This window comes from Chiloscyllium punctatum, chromosome 14 (assembly GCF_047496795.1).
Source record: "Chiloscyllium punctatum isolate Juve2018m chromosome 14, sChiPun1.3, whole genome shotgun sequence".
Classification (NCBI taxonomy): Eukaryota; Metazoa; Chordata; class Chondrichthyes; order Orectolobiformes; family Hemiscylliidae; genus Chiloscyllium; species Chiloscyllium punctatum.
This window is the reverse complement of record NC_092752.1, coordinates 34,811,648-34,831,184: the sequence shown is the minus strand read 5'-3', so window position 1 is coordinate 34,831,184 and position 19,537 is coordinate 34,811,648.

The following is a 19,537-nucleotide window of genomic DNA, read 5'->3' as shown; positions in this document are numbered from 1 at the left end:
AGATGGGGAATTATAGATCAGTTAGCTTAACTTCTAGAGTGGGAAAGATGCTTGAGTCTACTGTCAAGGAAGAAACAGCAAGGCATCTAGATAGAAATTTAGTACGTAAAAACAATGACTGCAGATGCAGAAAACCAGATTCTGGATTGGAGTGGCGCTGGAAAAGCACAGAAGTTCAGGCAGCATCCGAGGAGCAGGAAAATCGATGTTTCGGGCAAAAGTCCTTCATCAGGAATAGAGGCAGAGTGCCTGCAGGGTGGAGTAATAAATGAAAGGAGGGTGGAGAGAAAGTAGCGTAGAGTACAATAGGTGAATGGGGGTGAGGATGAAGATGATAGGTCAGGGAGGGAGGCTGGAGTGGATAGGTGGAAAGGAAGATAGGTAGGTAGGGCAAGTCATGGGGACAGTGCTGAGCTGGAAGGCTAGAACTGGGGTGAGGTGGCAAAAGGGGAAATGAGGAAACTGGTGAAGTCCATATTGATGCCCTGGGGTTGAAGTGTTCCAGATCGAAATTGTCTTGTTGGGCAGACAGCATGGGTACATGAATGGCAGGTAATGCTCAACTAATCTTTTGGAATTTTATGAAGACATTATGAGCAAGGTAGACAATGGGGACCCAGTGGATGTGGTGTAGCTAGATTTCCAAAAGGCCTTTGACAAGGTGGCACACGAGAGTCATAGAGTCATAGAGATGTACAGCATGGAAACAGACCCTTCGGTCCAACCCGTCCATGCCGACCAGATATCCCAACCCAATCTAGTCCCACCTGCCAGCACCTTGCCCATATCCCTCCAAACCCTTTCTATTCATATACCCATCCAAATGCCTCTTAAATGTTGCAATTGTACCAGTCTCCACAACACTCCAGGGAAAACAGCCCCAGCCTGTTCAGCCTCTCCCTATAGCTCAGATCCTCCAACCCTGGCAACATCCTTGTAAATCTTTTTTGAACTCTTTCAAGTTGCACAACATCTTTCCGATAGGAAGGAAACCAGATCTGCAAGCAATATTCCAACAGTGGCCTAACCAATGTCATGTACATCTGCAACATGACCTCCCAACTCCTATACTCAATACTCTGACCAATAAAGGAAAGCATACCAAACGCCTTCTTCACTATCCTATCTACATGCAACTCCACTTTCAAGGAGCTATGAACCTGCACTCCAAGGTCTCTTTGTTCAGCAACACTCCCTAGGACCTTACCATTAAGTGTATAAGTCCTGCTAAGATTTGCTTTCCCAAAATGCAGCACCTCGCACTTATCTGAATTAAACTCCATCTGCCACTTCTCAGCCCATTGGCCCATCTGGTCCAGATCCTGTTGTAATCTGAGGTAACCCTCTTCGCTGTCCACTAAACCTCCAATTTTGGTGTCATCTGCAAACTTACTAACTGTACCTTTTATGCTCACATCCAAATCATTTATGTGAATGAAAAAAAGTAGAGGGCCCAGCACCGATCCTTGTGACACACTACTGGTCACAGGTCTCCAGTCTGAAAAACAACCCTCCAACACCACCCTCTGTCGTCTACCTTTAAGCCAGTTCTGTATCCAAATGGCTAGTTCTCCCTGTATTCCATGAGATCTAACCTTGTTAATCAGTCTCCCATGGGGAACCTTGTTGAACGCCTTACTGAAGTCCATGTAGATCACATCTACTGCTCTGCCCTCATCAATCATCTTTGTTACTTCTTCAAAAAACTCATTCAAGTTTGTGAGACATGCTTTCCCACGCACAAAGCCATGTTGACCATCCCTAATCAGCCCTTGCCTTGTACATGTACATACATGTACATCCTGTCCCTCAGGATTCCCTCCAACAACTTGCCCACCACCGAGGTCAGGCTCACCAGTCTATAGTTCCCTGGCTTGTCTTTACCGCCCTTCTTAAACGTTTGTCAACCTCCAGTCTTCCAGCACCTCACCTGTGACAATCGATGATACAAATATCTCAGCAAGAGGCCCAGCAATCACTTCTCTAGCTTCCCTCAGAGTTCTCGGGTACACCTGATCAGGTTCTGGGGATTTATCCACCTTTACCCCTTTCACTTCCTCCTCTGTAATCTGGACATTTTGCAAGATGTCACCATCTATTTCCCTACAGTCTATATCTTCCATATCCTTTTCCACATTAAAAACTGATGCAAAATATTCATTTTGTATCTCCCCCATTTTCTGTGGCTCCACACAAAGGCTGCCTTGCTGATCTTTGAGGGCCCTATTCTCTCCCTAGTTACCCTTTTGTCCTTAATATATTTGTAAAAACCCTTTTGGATTCTCCTTAATACTATTTGCCAAAGCTATCTCATATCCCCGTTTTACCCTCCTGATTTTCCTCTTAAGTACACTCCTACTTTCTTTATACTCTTCTAAGGATTCACTTGATCTATCCTGTCTATACCTGACATATGCTTCCTTCCTTATCTTAACCAAACCCTCAATTTCTTTAGTCATCCAGCATTCCATATACCTAACAGCCTTCCCTTTCACCCTGACAGGAATATACTTTCTCTGGATTCTTGTTATTTCATTTCTGAAGGCTTCCCATTTTCCAGCTGTCCCTTTACCTGCGAACATCTGCCTCCAATCAGCTTTCAAAAGTTCTTTCCTAATACCGTCAAAATTGACCTTTCTCCAATTTAGAACTTCAACTTTTAGATCTGGTCTATCCTTTTCCATCACTATTTTAAAACGAATAGAATTATGGTCGCTGGTCCCAAAGTGCTCTCCCATTGACACCTCAGTCACCTGCCCTGCCTTATTTCCCAAAAGTAGGTCAAGTTTTGCACCTTCTTTAGTAGGTACATCCACATACTGAATCAGAAAATTGTCTTGTACACACTTAAGAAATTCCTCTCCATCTAAACCTTTAACACTGTGGCAGTTCTAGTCGATATTTGGAAAGTTAAAGTCCCCTACCATAACTACCCTATTATTCTTACAGATGGCTGAGATCTCCTTACAAGTTTGTTTCTCAATTTCCCTCTGACTATTGGGGGGTCTGTAATACAATCCCAATAAGGTGATCATCCCTTTCTTATTTCTCAGTTCCACCCAAATAACCTCCCTGGATGTATTTCCGGGAATGTCCTTCCTCAGCACAGCTGTAATGCTATCCCTTATCAAAAATGCCACTCCCCCTCCTCTCTTGCCTCCCTTTCTATCCTTCCTGTAGCATTTGTATCCTGGAACATTAAGCTGCCAGTCCTGCCCATCCCTGAGCCATGTTTTTGTAATTGCTATGATATCCCAGTCCCATGTTCCTAACAATGCCCTGAGATCATCTGCCTTCCCTGTTAGGCCCCTTGCATTGAAATAAATGCAGTTTAATTTATTAGTCCTACCTTGTCCCTGCCTGCCCTGACTGTTTGACTCACTTCTGTTCTCAGCTGTACCCGTCTCAGACCGATCTCTTTCCTCACTATCTCACTGGGTCCCACCCCTCCCACCTTACTAGTTTAAATCCTCCCAAGCAGTTCTAGCAAATGTCCCTGCCAGTATATTAGTCCCCTTCCAATTTAGGTGCAATCCGTCCTTCTTGTAGAGGTCACTTCTACCCCAAAAGAGATTCCAATGGTCCAAAAATGTGAACCCTTCTCCCATACACCAGCTCCTCAGCCATGCATTCATCTGCTCTATCCTCCTATTCCTGCCCTCACTAGCTCGTAGCACTGGGAGTAATCCAGATATTACTACCCTTGAGGACCGCCTTTTTACATTTCTGCCTAACTCTCTCTAATCTCCCTTCAGAATCTCAACCTTTTCCCTTCGAATGTCATTGGTTCCAATGTGGACAATGACCTCTTGCTGGCCCCTCTCCCCCTTGAGAACATTCTGCACCCTCTCTGAGACATACTTGATCCTGGCACCAGGGAAACAACACACCATTCTGCTTTTTCTCTGCTGGCCACAGAAACACCTGTCTGTACCTCTGACTACAGAATCCTCTAACACAATTGATCTCTTGGAAGCCTACACACCCCTCGTTGCATTAGAGCCAGTCTCACTACCAGAAACTTGGCTGTTCGTGCTACATTTCCCTGAGAATCCATCACCGCCTACATTTTCCAAAACAGCATACTTGTTTGAAATGGGTATATCCACAAAAGACTCCTGCCCTAGGTGCCTACCTCTCTTACCCATCCTGGAGTTAACCCATCTATGTGGCTATATCTGAGACATTCCCCCCTTCCTATAACTGCCATCCATCACATACTGTCGCTGTTGCAAATTCCTCATCGCTTCTATCTGTCTCTCCAACCAATCCACTCGATCTGATAAGATTTGCATTCAACAGCATTTATGGCAGATATAATCCGCAGTAAATAAACCGACCGACTCCCACAGCTACCTAGACTACACCTCCTCCCACCCTGCCCCCTGTAAAAACGCCATCCCATATTCCAAATTCCTTCGTCTCTGCCGCTTCTGCTCCCAGGAGGACCAGTTCCAATACCGAACAACCCAGATGGCCTCCTTCTTCAAGGACTGCAATTCCCCCCAGACGTGATTGACAATGCTCTCCACCGCATCTCCTCCACTTCCCGCTCCTCTGCCCTTGAGCCCCGCCCCTCCAATCGCCACCAGGACAGAACCCTTCTGGTGCTCACCTACCACCCCACCAACCTCCATATACACCGTATCATCCGTCGTCATTTCCGTCACCTCCAAACGGACCCCATCACCAGGGATATATTTCCCTCCCCTCCCCTATCAGCGTTCCGAAAAGACCACTCCCTCCGTGACTCCCTCGTCAGGTCCACACCCCCCACCAACCCAACCTCCACTCCCGGCACCTTCTCATGCAACTGCAAGAAATGCAAAACTTGCACCCACACCTCCCCCCTTACTTCCCTCCAAGGCCCCAAGGGATCCTTCCATATCCACCACAAATTCACCTGCACCTCCACACACATCATTTACTGCATCCGCTGCACCCGATGTGGCCTCCTCTATATTGGGGAGACAGGCCGCCTACTTGCGGAACATTTCAGAGAACACCTCTGGGACACCCGGACCAACCAACCCAACCACCCCATGGCTCAACACTTCAACTCCCCCTCCCACTCCACCAAGGACATGCAGGTCCTTGGAGTCCTTCATTACCAGACCATAGCAACATGACGGCTGGAGGAAGAGCGCCTCATCTTCTGCCTAGGAACCCTCCAACCACAAGAGATGAACTCAGATTTCTCCAGTTTCCTCATTTCCCCTCCCCCCACCTTGTCTCAGTCCCAACCCTCGAACTCAGCACCACCTTCCTAATCTGCAATCTTCTTCCTGACCTCTCCGCCCCCACCCCCACTCCCGCCTATCACCCTCACCTTAACCTCTTTCCACCTATTGCATTTCCAAAGTCCCTCCTTTCTACCTTTTATCTTAACCTGCTGGACACACTTTCCTCATTCCTGAAGAAGGGCTCATGCCCGAAACGTCAATTCTCCTGCTCCTTGGATGCTGCCTGACCTGCTGCGCTTTTCCAGCAACACATTTTCAGCCTACCTCACTTACCCTTCCTGGAGTTAACCCATCTATGTGACTGTATCTGAGACTTCCCCCCTTCCTATAACTGCCATCCATCACATACTGTTGCTGTTGCAAATTCCTCATCGCTTCTATCTGTCTCTCCAACTGATCCACTCGATCTGATAAGATTCGCATCCAACAGCATTTATGGCAGATATAATCCGCAGTAACCCTTAAACTCTCTTTAAAGTCCCACATCTGACAAAAAGTACATATCACTACAAAGGCCATTTTTGCTCCTTTGCAATCTACAGAGCCAGAAAATAACACCGTCTTATTCCTCTTCAAACACTGCCCCAGGTTAAATTAATAGCTATGGCTTATATTTTAAGTTTAATGAAGAGACAAAAACCATATAATCAAGAAAGAATCCACTATACTCACTACTGCAGCCTTTCTCTTGGACAGACTTAAAACAACAATTAACTTATCTGATTCTGTGCTGTGAACTTCGCCCAACAGTTCCTCCAAGATTAGTTGTGAATTTCACTGTTTGTTAATTTTCCCAGATGCACTCCGATGTCCAGCGATACACGAATTCAAACAGCAAAGGCAGTAACTGTGCAGGTTCTCTATCTCTCTCTCTCCTGCACTGTTCTCACCATGTGCTTCCTTTGTCTGTTCTTCTCCCTTTTAAACTGCTGTTGTTTTGACTTTTTTCCCCAAAGTTCCATAACAATGCAACAGCATATAAAACCGTAATTGCTGCTCCTGGAATTCGAGGAAATCACCTCCAACACCTAAAATACCTCAAAAAAAGGAGCAGCTCTTACAGCCAGAAATTTTTTCCATCCTCCATCCAAGAGGCTGTTGCTGAAGATAAAGATGCATGGCATTAAGAGTAAAGTTACGAGTAGCTTGGATAGAGGATTTGTTGACAAACGGGAAGTAAAGAGTCTGGATAAATGAGTGCTATTTTGGTTGGCAATCAGTAACTAGTGGTGTGCTTCAGGGATCAGCATTGCGGTTGCAATTATTCACAAGTTATATTGATGATTTGGAATTGGGGACCACATCTAGTGTCAAGGTTTTCAGATGACACTAAGGTGAGTGGCAAAGTGTGCAGAGGACTATGAAACTTTAGAGAGGAACATAGATGTTTCAAGTGAGTGGGCAAAGGTCTGACAGGTGGAATGCAATATTAATAATTGTGAAGTCATCAATGTTAGTAGGAGTAACAATAAAAAAGATAATTACTTGAATGGTTAAAAAGCTGCAGAATGCTGCTAGGGTGTCCTTATCATGAATCACAGAGGGTTAATCTGCAGGAACAGCAAGTAATTAGGAAGGCAAATGGAATTTTGTTCTTCATTGTTAAAGCGGTTGAGTTTAAAAGCAGGGAGGTTATGTTGCAGCTGCACAGGTGCTGGTGAGGCCACACCTGGAGTATTGCATGCAGTTTTGGTCTCCCTACTTGAGAAAGGATGTACTGCCACTGGACGGGATGCAGAGACTGTTCACTAGATTGATTCTGAAGTTGAGGGGTTGGTTTATGAGGAGAGACTGAGTAGACTGGGATTATACTCAATGGAATTTAAAAGAATAAGGGGGGATCTTGTGGAAACATACAAAATTATAAAGGGAATCGATAAGATAGAAGTAGAGAGGATGTTTCCACTGGCTGGTGAAACTAGGACAAATGGGCATAGCCTCAAAATTGGGGGGAATAGGACTGATTTAGGACTGAATTGAGAAGGAAATTCTTCATCCAGAGGGTTGTAAATCTATGGAATTCCCTGCCCAGAGGAATTGTTTGGCACTATTTCGGTAAACATTTTTAAAACTAAGATAGTTTTTTTTGAACAATAAAGGAATTAAGGGATATGGTGAGAGGGCAGGGAAGTGAAGCTGAGTCCATGAAACGATCAGCCATGATCTTATTGAGTGACGGAACAGGCTTGTTAGTTCTTACGTTCTTATGTTTTTTGCTGCAATGGTAATGCCCCTGCCTCAAGGTCAAAAGATCTGAGTTTGAATCCTAAATGCCACCTTGATGTGTCATGGCATGTTTGACGTTTGGTTAGAAGAGCTTCTTTCTGGAAAAGTGCATTAATGTCAGCTCTCTACCCGAACCACAAGCTTCCATGGGTTGGGATGCAACATATAGCAAGGCAATTAGCACTGGAGATAGTTGCATAAATTTCTCAGCTGAAACCATCATAAGCAGACAAACAGTCAGCAGTGCTCATAGAAACAGCAACAGAACCACAGCATTGCGGAAACCTGGTCATGCATGTAAGACAAACAGTATGTGCCCTCAAGGGACTGGAAACTAGTCACACTGGAAAATTATGGAGTCGTTAAAAAGGAAGATTCTATGAGACCGGTTCAGAGCTTCATGAGTAAAGTTTAAAATTCTGATGGTTAGGAGCCTACATAGAATCATAGAGATGTACAACATGGAAACAGACCCTTCGGTCCAACCCGTCCATGCTGACCAGATATCCCAACCCAATCTAGTCCCACCTGCCAGCACCCGGCCCATATCCCTCCAAACCCTTCCTATTCATATACCCATCCAAATGCCTCTTAAATGTTGCAATTGTACCAGCCTCCACCACATTCTCTGGCATCTTTAAAATAACATCACAATAGACCAGGCTACAAAGATCAGATGAAAAACAGAGCTCAACATACAAAATGACATCATTGCCATCATGAGCAGGGTCCAAGTCATGTGGCTACAGTTGCACGCCGCAGTTATACAGGGCCTTGATGAGGCCACACCTTGAGCATTGTGTGCAGTTTTGGTCTCCTAGTCTGAGGAAGGACACTCTTACTATTGAGGGAGTCCAGCAAAGGTTCACCAGAATGATTCCTGAGATGGCAGAACCGACGTACAAAGAAAAACTGGATCGACTGGTTTTGTACTCACTGGAATTTATAAGAATGAGAAGGAATCTCATAGAAGCATATAACATCCTAATGGGATTGGACTGGCTGGATATGGGAGGAATGTTCCTGATGTTGGGGAAGTCCAGAAGTAGTGGTCGCAGTCTAAAGATAAGATGTAAGCCATTTAGGACTGCTATGAGGAAGAATTTCTTCACACAGAGTAATGAACCTCCGGAATTCTCTGCCACAGAAAGCTGTTGGGGTCAGTTCATTAGATATATTTAAAAGGGAGCTATATGTGGACCCTTACGGCTAAGGGGTTCAAGGGATATGGAGAAAAAGCAGGAATGGAATTCTGAGATTACATGATCAGCCATGATCATATTGAATGGCGGTGCAGAATCAAAGGGTTGAATGGCCTACTCCTGCACCTATTTTAAGTGTTTCTATGTTTCTATTTCAACAGAGCAAGTGCCAGAACATAATCTTGTACTGAGGCTGCAATATTGGAAAGCCTGCAGAAGGCATTTAAGGCAATAAAAAAGCAATCTAAAACAAAAGTTAAGCTCAGAGACTAATGGAAGAAAATGTTTCAATGAATTTTAATATTGTAATTCAATCAGAACATTAATGGCTTAAGCCACCATTTCAGTGCAAAGAGTTATTAAACTGCAACCACTGATTTTGTTTTTAAAGTGTGTGTGTTGTCATTATCACCAGGAAAGGTAAGATGTTCATTTTGTTCATGAAGAAATGGGAAAACTCCATCTTAACATTTTTGCAGCTAAAGGAGGGAAGCTCCAGAAGGTGAGAACCTACCTATTTTTTAGGAAAAGTGTTGGGAAAATTCCCAATAATCAGTCTGGTAGATACAGAATAGGAATTTAGAAGAATTCGAAGCTTAAAAGTAGTAAAACACCGCAGGATTGTTATAATAAACATTGTAATGCTTTATTGGAAGAATGCCAGTGGCATTTATTGATTGCAGAATCATTAAATCTTTCGGGGAAAAAAAGAATAGAACAGCACTGACATGCTACAGATGTAAAACAGCTTTAAAAGATTACGCATGAATAACCACATTAGGAAGAAATGGCATGAGAAATAACATTACCATCAAACTTTAATGCCAGAGACGGGGCAAACAAATACATGGGATTGGATATCTTACTTAAATAATTTCTTAAGATTGATTCAAAATTAAATATCATATATTAAGTTGAACAAGGAAAAATACTATTGCATTCAATGGTACCTATGACCGATGATGTTATAAATCTCCAAAATCTCACAGAAGGCACAGATAGTCTTGAAGAATAGCAAGCCGCTTTTGCTAACTATTTCAATCTGACAACAAACTTGGATCAATATTCTTGGATAAATCAAGATTGAACAGAATAATTCACATTCAGGAGATAATTTCTTCAATGAACTCTATTGATTAGTGGAGAACTGTGGATCATTGAAAAAGAATTCATGAGATACAGCATTGTTGTTAGTATTATTAATGAGTATCCATTTTATTGCAGTCAAGGAAGATTTGGCTTTGGAGAAAGGTATTCAAATTGTGGTAGAAGAAGAAACTGGGAAGGTTCAAAGTCAAATCTTGAGAGGAAAAAAGGCAAACTTATCTCTGTAAACAACTTAAACAATTCACTTTATCAAGTATAAACACTCTTCAGGCATACGGGACAAGCCAGCGTGCATTATGGGCCAAACAGCAGGTATAATGACAGAGAACATCTCCATTGAGGCAAGGAATCCCAAGTCCTGTCCCAAGACTTGAAATTTCTCATTTTTGCAGGTCTGGCTGTAATTCGTGCAAGTCTGGCTCTTGTAGCCAGTTGGCCAGTTAAATGGCCAGCTGCTTGTACTGAAGTCAAATTCCAGAGGTACTGGCGTCTGGAATCTGAAGTGGGGAAAGTAGACCTGGTTAAAACAGTATGTTCTCGGTGCATTTCCTTTTGGAAAGCAAGAGTACCTCTTGAACAGCTGAGGTACTCTGTAGATATGGTCCCAGGAGACCTTGGGTTTGGAGATCTGGGAACTTTGAGGGTGGGCGTTAGGTATCCTTTGGATAGAGAGTTCAGCTGTTCTTTGGAACTCTCAACTCAGAAAAGGTTGTGTTAAAGGTGTATAAAAAACATTAGGTCTGTCCAAAGTTTCAAGAGATGTCAATAAGTGTCAACATGTCAAGAAATAATTAGAGTGTTATATGCTTCAATAACTTTCAAAATGAATATTTATGATTAAAGATGCCTTTCCCTTGAGTGCTGTTCACAATATAGATATTGAACTCTATGTTTTCTTCTATGTGCATGAATAACTGTGGACATTCAATGAGCTGACACCCAGATGAAAGGCGATAGGGTGGTGGGTAAGTGCTAACTTGACACTTGAGGGGCCATGAGGATCGGTAGAGGACGTTGGGTGACATAAGTTATCATGGGAGTGTGTAGGCTTGAGGGGAAGTGAGGGCCATATGAGTGGCAAGAAATGGAGGAACGTTTCAGATTTCTCCACATTTGGAGAGGTAAGATACCCCTGTGTATTTAGTCCCACAACAAACTTAGTGAAGGCAAGAAATCGTTACAGAAAAATAAGGGAACCTTTGGGATTGTGAAAAGGCATGTTCATGTCTTAAACTTGGCAAAGTTGTCAAGAAACTATGTTGTCATTCATGTTCCAAAATTTGCTAGATTCTGGAAAATTTCTATTGGACTGGAAAGTAACAATTGTAACTCTTCTATTCAAGAAGGAAGGGAGATAGATAACAGGTGGCTGTGAAACAGTTAGCTTGATGTCAGTCACAAAGAAGGTGTTAGTTTTCACCATTAAGTAGATTATAGCGAGACTCTTAGAAAAAAGTCCAGATTATGGCAAGCAGTTGACATAACTTTGTGAAGGGGAAGAGACGTTTGACCAAAGTTTTGGAAGCAGTAGCATGCATTGTAGATAGGTGCATTGTACTTGGATTTCCAGAAGACATTTATCAAGGTGCAACATAACAGATTCTTGTGCAAAGTAGGAGCTCATCCTGTTGGGGTTAATATATAATCATGGTTAGAAGGTTGGCTGACTGACAGAAAATAAGGACTATGCACTAATGGGTCTGTCTGATTGGCAGGATGTGATGAATGGGCTTGCCCGGGGTATGTGCTGGAGTCTCAGCTTTTTACAATTTAAACCTATTACTTAGATGAGGGATGTGAAAGTAGTTATGTTTTCAAATGACACAAATTTATGCAAGAAAGCATGTTATGAAGAAGACTTCATATTGCTGCAGCTGAAAATGTGTTGCTGGAAAAGCGCAGCAGGTCAGGCAGCATCCAAGGAGCCCGATCGAGGTTTCGGGCATGAGTGCGTCCAGCAGGCTAAGATAAAAGGTAGGGAGGAGGGACTTGGGGGAGGGGCGTTGGAAATGCAATAGGTGGAAGGAGGTTAAGGTGAGGGTGATAGGCCGGAGAGGGGGTGGGCGCGGAGTAGTCAGGAAGAAGATTGCAGATTAGGAAGGTGGTGCTGAGTTCGAGGGTTGGGACTGAGACAAGGTGGGGGGAGGGGAAATGAGGAAACTGGAGAAATCTGAGTTCATCTCTTGTGGTTGGAGGGTTCCTAGGCGGAAGATGAGGCGCTCTTCCTCCAGCCGTCATGTTGCTATGGTCTGGTAATGAAGGACTCCAAGGACCTGCATGTCCTTGGTGGAGTGGGAGGGGGAGTTGAAGTGTTGAGCCATGGGGTGGTTGGGTTGGTTGGTCCGGGTGTCCCAGAGATGTTCTCTGAAATGTTCCGCAAGTAGGCGGCCTGTCTCCCCAATATAGAGGAGGCCACATCGGGTGCAGCGGATGCAGTAAATGATGTGTGTGGAGGTGCAGGTGAATTTGTGGTGGATATGGAAGGATCCCTTGGGGCCTTGGAGGGAAGTAAGGGGGCAGGTGTGGGTGCAAGTTTTGCATTTGCAGTTGCATGAGAAGGTGCCGGGAGTGCAGGTTGGGTTGGTGGGGGGTGTGGACCTGACGAGGGAGTTGCGGAGGGAGTGGTCTTTTCGGAACGCTGATAGGGGAGGGGAGGGAAATATATCCCTGGTGGTTGGGTCCGTTTGGAGGTGGCGGAAATGACGACGGATGATACGGTGTAAATGGAGGTTGGTGGGGTGGTAGGTGAGCACCAGAAGGGTTCTGTCCTGGTGGCGATTGGAGGGGCAGGACTCAAGGGCAGAGGAGCGGGAAGTGGAGGAGATGCGGTGGAGAGCATTGTCAATCACGTCTGGGGGGAATTGCAGTCCTTGAAGAAGGAGGCCATCTGGGTTGTACGGTATTGGAACTGGTCCTCCTGGGAGCAGATGCAGCGGAGACAAAGGAATTGGGAATATGGGATGGTGTTTTTACAGGGGGCAGGGTGGGAGGAGGTGTAGTCTAGGTAGCTGTGGGAGTCGGTCGGTTTATAGTAAATGTCCATGTTGATTCGGTCGCCCGAGATAGAAATGGAGAGGTCTAGGAAGGGGAGGGAGGAGTCTGAGATGGTCCGGGCAAATTTGAGGTCGGGGTGGAAGGTGTTGGTAAAGTGGATGAACTGTTCAACCTCCTCGTGGGAGCACGAGGCAGCGCCGAAACAGTCATCGATATCCCCTGCAACCGCAAGAAATGCAAAACTTGCACCCACACCTCCCTCCTTACTTCCCTCCAAGGCCCCAAGGGATCCTTCCATATCAGCCACAAATTCACCTGCACCTCCACACACATCATTTACTACATCCGCTGCACCCGATGTGGCCTCCTCTATATTGTGGAGACAGGCCGCCTACTTGCGGAACATTTCAGAAAACACATCTGGGACACCCGGACCAACCAACCCAACCAAGTGGCTCAACACTTCAACTCCCCGTCCCACTCCACCAAGGACATGCAGGTCCTTGGTCTCCTCCATCGCCAGACCATAGCAACACGACGGCTGGAGGAAGAGCGCCTCATCTTCTGCCTAGGAACCCTCCAACCACAAGGGATGAACTCAGATTTTTCCAGTTTCCTCATTTCCCCTCCCCCCACCTTGCCTAAGTCCCAATCCTCAAACTCAGCACAATCTTCCTAACCTGACCTCTCCACCCCCACCCCCACTCCGGCCTATCACCCTCACCTTAACCTCCTTCCACCTATCGCATTTCCAACACCCCTCCCCCAAGTCCCTCCTCCCTACCTTTTATCTTAGCCTGCTGTACACACTTTCCTCATTCCTGAAGAGGGGCCTATGCCCGAAATGTCTATTCTCCTGCTCCTTGGATGCTGCCTGACCTGCTGCGCTTTTTCAGCAACACATTTTCAGCTCTGATCTCCAGCATCTGCAGTCCTCACTTTCTCCTCCTTAATAATGCTGCAGGCAGGATATACGTAGGTTGAGTGGATAGGCAAAAAACTGGCACTTGGAGAAAAATGGTGCATGATCACCTATTATTAGTATGTAGGTACAGCATGTAATTAACAGACTAATTGAAAGTAATCCTTTAATATCAGACTAATTGAACATAAATGCAATAACATTATGGTTCAGTTATATAATGCATTATTGAATTCACATCCTGAATGCTTTGTACAGTATTAATTTAGAGTCATAGAGATGGACAGCATGGAGACAGACCATTAGGTCCAACCCGTCCATGCCAACCAGATGTCCCAACCCAATCCAGTCTCACCTGCCAGCACCGGCCTATATCCCTCCATACACCTCCTATTCATATACTCATCCAAACGCCTTTTAAATGTTGCAATTGTACCAGCCTCCACCACATCCTCTGGTAGCTCATTCCATACACGCACCACCCTTTGCATGAAAAGGTTGCCCCTTAGGTCTCTTTTATATCTTTCCTCTCTCACCTTAAACCTATGCCCTCTAGTTTTGGACTCCCCAACCCCAGGGAAAAGACTTTGTCTATTTATCCTATCCATGCCCCTCATAATTTTGTAAACCTCTATAAGGTCACCCGTCAGCCTCCGACACTCCAGAGAAAACAGCCCCAGCCTGTTCAGCCTCTCCCTATAGCTCAAATCCTCCAACCCTGGCAACATTCATGTACATTTTTTTGAACCATTTCAAGTTTCATAACATCTTTCCGATAGGAAGGAGACCAGAATTGCCCGCAATATTCCAACAGTGGCCTAACCAATGTCCTGTACAGCCGCAACATGACCTCCTAACTCCTGTACTCAATACTCTGACCAATAAAGGAAAGCATACCAAATGCCTTCTTCACTATTCTATCTACCTGTGACTCCACTTTCAAGGAGCTATGAACCTGCACTCCAAGGTCTCTTTGTTCAGCAACACTCCCTCGGACCTACCATTAAGTATATAAGTCCTACTAAGATTTGCTTTCCCAAAATGCAGCACCTCGCATTTATATGAATTAAACTCCATCTGTCACTTCTCAGCCCATTGGCCCATCTGGTCAAGAGCCTGTTGTAATCTGAGGTAACCTTCTTCGCAGTCCACTACACCTCCAATTTTGGTGTCATCTGCAAATTTACTAACTATACCTTTTATGCTCGCATCCAAATCATTTATGTAAAAGACAAAAAGTACTGGACCCAGCACCAATCCTTGTGGCACTTCACTGGTCACAGCCCTCCACCACCATCCTCTGTCTTCTACCTTTGAGCCAGTTCTATATCCAAATGGTTAGTGCTCCCTGTTTTCCATGAGATCTAACCTTGCTAACGTGTCTTCCATGGGGAACTTTGTTGGACACCTTACTGAAGTCCATATAGATCACATCTACCACTCTGCCCTCATCAATCCACTTTGTTACTTCTTCAAAAAAGCTCAATCAAGTTAGCGAGACATGATTTCCCATGCACAAAGCCATGTTAACTATTCCTAATCAGTTCTTGCCTTTTCAAATGCATGTACATCCTGTCCTTCAGGATTCCCTCCAACAACTTGCCCACCACCGATGTCAGGCTCATTGGTCTATCATTCCTTGGCATGTCCTTACCACCTTTCTTAAACAGGGTTTAAGATTTGACTTGGTTTGATTAACTATTGTCACATGCACCTAGGTCTAGTTAAAAGTGTTGTTTTGCGTACAGTATAGGCAAATCATACCATACAAAGTGCATAAGGGTAATAGAACAGGAATACAATGTTACAGCTGCAGGGAAGGTGCATAAAAAGCAAGGTAAACATTAAATTTGAAATTTAAGAAGTCTATTCAGAAGTCTAATAACAGCTGGGAAGAAGCTGTTCTTAAATCTTCTGGTCTTTGTTTTACATCTTTTGTATCTTCTGCCAGACAGAAGAGGTTTGAAGAGATTATAACCAAGGCAGGAGCGATCTATGATTTGGAGATGCCGGTGTTGGACTGGGGTATACAAAGTTAAAAATCACACAACACCAGGTTATAATCGAACTGGTTTAATTGGAAGCACACTAGCTTTCGGAGGGATGCTCCTTCATCAGGTGGTAGTGCCCACATCCTCTTGGACTATAACCTGGTACTGTGTGATTTTTAGCTGTGATTATGTTGGCTGCCTTTCTGAAATGTTTTGATCTCCTTCTTTAAGGAAAGGTGTAGTTCAGACCAAATTCACTAGATTGATACTTGGAATGAGTGGCTTGTCTTATGAGAATAAATTGGATAGACTGGGTTTTTTCCCCATTAGAGTTTAGAAGAGTGAGAGGTGACTTGATTGAAGTATAAACGATCCTGAATAGTCTTGGCAAGGGGGACATGGAAAGGATGTTTCCTCTTAAGAGTGAGTCCAGGACTAGTTTGCAGTGTTTTAAAATTTGGGGTAACCATGTTGGGAAAGAAATTAGGACTTTTTTTAAACCTCAGATGGTTGTATGACCTTGGAAGTCTCTGCCTCAAAATCAAAAATCACACGACACCAGGTTATAGTCCAACAGGTTTATTTGAAACTGCAGGCAGTTTGTTCACCCCAGTCCGACACTGGCACATTCACATCTGCCTCAAAAGGCGGCAGGGACAGGGTTATTGAATATTTTTTTAAGGCAGTGTTAGAGGGACTCTTGATAAGCAAGAGAATCATAGTTCATCGGGGAGATGGGAATGTGGAAGCACAGACACATCAACATGGTCTTATTAAATGCTGCAACAGGGTGGAATGCCATTCGAAAGAAACATTGCTAGCCACTTCAGAGTGACTATTTACATAAAAGGATTTGTGATGCATGATTGATTGCCCAAAATATCATTTTTATAGTGGGATACCTATTGATGAACACATCCAGGTGCCTATTGAATGGAAATATTTATTGATATAAAGGATTATAAAAGTAAAGTTATCATAATCAAGAGTCATGATTTGGAGATGCCGGTGTTGGACTGGGAAGTACAAAGTTAAAAATAACACAACACCAGGTTATCGTCCAACAGGATGTGGGCACAACCACCTCATGAAGGAGCGGCGCTCCGAAAGCTAGTGTTTCCAATTAAACCTGTTGGACTATAATCTGGTGTTGTGTGATAATCATTGAGGACCAAGCTCTCTTTATAGACAGATAATGGGTGGTGAGTTTAACCAAACGGTGACCGCACCTCAAGTGAGAGATAAGGTTGAGAAGGTGGGGCCTTCATGGTGACCTCAAACCCAAATGAATTAAACCCAAACTGAAAACTTACTCTGCATCAAAAAACAGCCATTGGAGCTATCTGACCTCCACAAATGATGATACACTTAATTGAAACCGTAGTTTTCATATAGGGTTATTTGAAGCAATTCCAATGGATTTCTTTGTCACAACTGGAGTAACATCAATTGATTGATAATTTGTTTCCTGTCAGGATGACTGCTGAGGAAGGGCCATGCTGGATAACAGGTGAATTCTCTTGGAATATACCATACAGCACAGAAATAGACCCTTCAGTCCAACTCATCCATGCCGAACAAGCTTCCCAAACTAAATTAGACCCTCTTGCCTGTGTTTGGCCCATATCCCTCTAAACTTTTCCTATTCATGTTCCTATTCAAATGTCTTTTAAATGTTGCGACAGTACTTGCATCTCCCTCTTCCTCTGGCAGTTATTCCACATATGAACCATCTTCTGTGTGAAAAGAAATTGCCCCTCGTGTCACTTTTAAATCTTCCTCTTCTCACTTTAAAAATATTTCCTCTTGCTTTGAACTCTTTGACTCCAGGGAAAAGACCTTTGCTTATCTATGCCCCTTATGATTTTATAAACCTCCATAAGGTCACCTCTCAATCTCCTATGCTCCATTGAAAAAATGTCCCAGCCTATCCAATCTATACTTAAAACTCAAACCCTTCAGTCCCAGTAACAGGATGATGGGTGGAGGATATGGAGTTGATCCTGAGTTGGAATAGGGAATAAACAAACCCATGAGAATGATTGACAGCATATGGAATATGAAGGATCATGGGAGATGGGTGGATTACCCTGGATGTTTTCTGGGATCATGGAGGATATGTAGATGGGCATAAAGTGGCAAGGAGGTGTGAAGGGCCATGGGCCATGATATGCTGTCTTAAAACTTTGAACACAATGCTGGAGCCCTGAGGCAGGTGCTCCACTCAATCTACCTCAGGAACTGACAGCTTCTTCAGCTATTCCTGGGCTATTCATCCCAACTCCCAAATTTAGCCTGACAGGCCAAAGACTAGAACTGGGAGTGAAAATCTTCGAGGAGAAAGTGAGGACTGCAGATGCTGGAGATCAGAGCTGAAAATGTGTTGCTGGAAAAACGCAGCAGGTCAGGCAGCATCCAAGGAGCAGGAGAATCGACATTTCGGGCATAAGCCCTTCTTCAGGAATGAGGAAAGTGTGTCCAGCAGGCTAAGATAAAAGGTAGGGAGGAGGGACTTGGGGGAGGGGTGTTGGAAATGCAATAGGTGGAAGGAGGTCAAGGTGAGGGTGATCGGCGGAGTGGGGGTGGGGGCGGAGAGGTCAGGAAGAAGATTGCAGATTAGGAAGGTGGTGCTGAGTTCGAGGGATTTGACTGAGACAAGGTGGGGGGAGGGGAAATGAGGAACCTGGAGAAATCTGAGTTCATCCCTTGTGGTTGGAGGGTTCCTAGGCGGAAGATGAGGCACTCTTCCTTCAACCGTCATGTTGCTATGGTCTGGCGATGGAGGAGTCCAAGGACCTGCATTTCCTTGGTGGAGTTGGAGGGGGAGTTGAGGGGTCGAGCCACGGGGTGGTTGGGTTGGTTAGTCAGGGTGTCCCAGAGGTGTTCTCTGAAACGTTCCGCAAGTAGGCGGCCTGTCTCCCCAATATAGAGGAGGCCACATTGGGTGCAGCGGATGCAATAAATGATGTGTGTGGAGGTACAGGTGAATTTGTGGTGGATATGGAAGGATCCATTGGGACCTTGGAGGGAAGTAAGGGGGGAGGTGTGGGTGCAAGTTTTGCATTTCTTGCGGTTTTAGGGGAAGGTGCCGGGAGTGGAGGTTGGCTTGGGGGGGGTGTGGACCTGACGAGGGAGTCACGGAGGGAGTGGTCTTTTCAGAACGCTAATAGAGGAGGGGAGGGAAATATATCCCTGGTGGTCGGGTCCGTTTGGAGGTTGTGGAAATGACGGCGGATGATGCGCTGTATATGGAGGTTAGTGGGGTGGTAGGTGAGGACCAGTGGGGTTCTGTCCTGGTGGCGATTGGAGGGGCGGGGTTCAAGGGCAGAGGAGCGGGAAGTGGAGGAGATGTGGTTGAGGGCATAGTCGACCATGTCTGGGGGGAAATTGCGGTCTTTGAAGAAGGAGGCCATCTGGGTTGTTCAGTATTGGAACTGGTCCTCCTGGGAGCAGATGCGGCAGAGACGAAGGAATTGGGAATATGGGATGGCGTTTTTACAGGGGGCAGGGTGGGAGGAGGTGTAGTCTAGGTAGCTGTGGGAGTTGGTCGGTTTATAGTAAATGTCCGAGATAGAAATGGAAAGGTCCTCCCTCCCCTTCCTAGAACCCTGACCTCAAATTCACCTGGACCATCTCAGACTTCTCCTTCCCCTTCCTAGAATGTGGAACAGTCCATCTTCCACAGCTACACTGGCACCACCCCCCACCTTTTCCTCCGCTAGATGGATGACTGGATCGGCGCTGCCTCGTGCTCCTGTGAGGAGGTTGAACAGTTCATCCACTTTACCAACACCTTCCACCCCGACCTCAAATTCACCCGGACTGTCTCAGACTCCTCCCTCCCCTTCCTAG